Here is a 2,777-nt window from a genome sequence, read left to right on the forward strand (position 1 = left end):
TGATGGGGGTGGGGGAGAGGGGAAGGGGGTGTTGGGCATGGAGGAAGGCACTTGTTGGGATGAGCACTGGGTGTTGTTGGAAACCAATTGACAATAAACTATTTATTAAAAAAGACAAACTATTAAAGAAAAAAATAATGCTTCTTTCTTTCATAACATTTTTTTCCTATTTGTATGCATGTATAATTGTTTCATTAAAATCTTGTTTCCACTATGAGGGCAGAGTAAGTGTCACAATAAGCACAGGACTCATGGCAACTCTTCCTGGTCGCCTCTGCAATCAATATTATGATGTGGACAGCTGAATTTTTCTCAGTCTTATATAAAGGGATATGAGAGTGAAGCCTTTAGACATCACCCCCCAGTCACACATAAACAGATAAAGGAGAACACATCAGAAACTAACAGCAAACTCACACTAAATGGTGAAATAGTAAGGGCATTTCCATTTACCTAAAGAAGAAGGTCGGGGAAACCCTCAATCATCACTATTATCAACATAGTTCTGGAGATTCTGGTCAATGCAGTACATCCAGGAAATGAAAGAATAAGAGCTATATATATTGGAAAAGAAAACAATTTTAAAAATCATCATTTCCAGATGATTATGTATGCATAACTAGAAAAAACAAAGATAACAATTGAAAACCTATCAGATATATTAAGAAAGGTCAGTAAAAATAATAATTATTGTTTTCTTAAGTATGAAATAACCTGGTAGAAAATATAATCATAAAAGGAAATTCATCCTTCAAAACAACAAAATAATAAATAACTAGGAAGAAATTTAACAAGTAATGAGTATGACCTACTTAAAGAAACATAAAACTTGTTGAAGATCATAAAAGTCAACGTGGATAAAAAGACTCAATTTTTTAAGATGTTGGTTCTCAAATTAAAGTGCAGAATTCATTGCACTTTATGTCACTAAATGTGAACCATTTTGTTCTGTGTATGTTCAACTTGGAACTTGACATATACTTTTTGTATTTGCATGAAGAAAGGTGGAAATTTTTAAAAGTGGTTGGTGGTGGAATATGAATTGCAGGTCACTTTCACATTCTACTTTATACATTTCTGCATTGTTTGCACATTAAAAAATAAGTGTGTATAATGAGAGAGAGAGACAGGTAGAGTGAGAGAGAGAGAGACGCAGAGAGAGAGAGGAAGAGATCGATTTCTATTCAAGAGATGTATCTTTTTTCCTATGTAAGTACTTAGGTTTTTTTACTTTAATTTTTTTAAGTTTATTTATTTATTTTGAGAGAGAGCGCGCACAGGCTGGGGAGAGGCAAAGAGAGAATCCCAAGGAGGCTTTACACCTGTAGTGCAGAGCCCAACATGGGGCTTAAACTCATGAACCACGAGGTTGTGACCTGAGCGGACTGAGCCATTCAGGTTCCCCCTCCCCTTTTTTTTTTTTTTAANAATGAACATCGGCACAGAGGCAGCCAGTTAAGAACACCTACTCTAGTATCAGTAATGACACTAATCAGTATGGCCAGTGAGGAGACTCCCTTGGTCCCCAGCATACATTTGACTGAGGGAGCACCAAAGTGGGTGTGGGCTGTAGGCAGTGACCCTGCAGCAGGACTAGGTTCTCCCTGGGTGCCTGCAGCAAGGAGGCCAGAGGTAAGAGGCCCAGCTGGCTGCACCTCTCAAGCCAGGTGGGAGCAGCAGACAGAGTTAGGAGCAATGTTAACTAAGTCACCATGAATGAAGGCAGCGCAGGCAGACCTGGATGCTTCCTCCAGCCAGCAATCACTTCTTGGAAACCTGCAGCTGCAGGGGTATGTAGGAAGAGCATGGTCTTCTGTGTATCCCTGAGTTATATCTGTGGGATTTTGGGGAGGGAGAGAGAAAGGGAACAACCCAAAGGTGGTTACTCAAATTGGTCACCTGAGTAAAGGTGGCATTTACCATCTTGGTCACCTGTCCATGTGTACTTTTGGAATGATCAACAGAGTCAGTGCCTAACTGTAAGGATGTGAGGCTTTGGAATACTGGAGAGGCAGGAGCACAGCACCTTCCTCCCTCATTTTTTGACAAAGCTGAGAGGATCAGACCATTTCTATACTCCACACACCCTCAGCTGCCTCTGCCTTGGAGGACTAGAATCTCATCGAGGGGCAGCTGTTCAGAACGGCTATCAAATTAAAAGAGGCTCACACAGCAGTTAGCCAAGACTGTGGGATTTCTTTCTTTAATCAAACAAGACAAGATTGTGTTGCTTTTTTTAACCAAATTGTAAGGTTATCCAAAAATAGAGAAAGTAGATCATTTACATTAAATAGCCAAAATTAGATGACTACATACTAAATCTCTTTGTGGACAAATTCACAGATTGTAGCAAAAAATTGTTTTCAATTTTAAAACAAGTTAATGTGTTTTGAAAGCTGTTATTTGGCTATAANAAATAAATATAATGTAATTAATGAGGCCTTTTGGGTTTTCCCTCCCTCTTAAATTTTTCTCCACTCCAATAAAAATAGCATCATTTCATCTTCTCAATATAAAAGTAATCTATTATTGGTTTTAAAGAATGGGACAGGAAAGTTTAGGAAAGTAAGACATTCCCACTATGCATGTTCTTTTCTGAAATCTTTCCTCCCATTTCATATAGGGGTGCAGGGAAAAGCCCTTAATGACTGGAGGTGGGGGAAGGTGAGAGAATGCGAGAAGCAGTTGGAGAGGGAGTAGAGAAGGAAAAAGAACTATTCCTCAACGAGGGGCGGGGGGGAACAATGGACAGGGGAACAGATGCAGTTTCTGCCATT

Source organism: Crocuta crocuta, unplaced genomic scaffold (assembly GCF_008692635.1).
Source record: "Crocuta crocuta isolate KB4526 unplaced genomic scaffold, BGI_CrCroc_1.0 scaffold1529, whole genome shotgun sequence".
Taxonomy (NCBI): domain Eukaryota; kingdom Metazoa; phylum Chordata; class Mammalia; order Carnivora; family Hyaenidae; genus Crocuta; species Crocuta crocuta.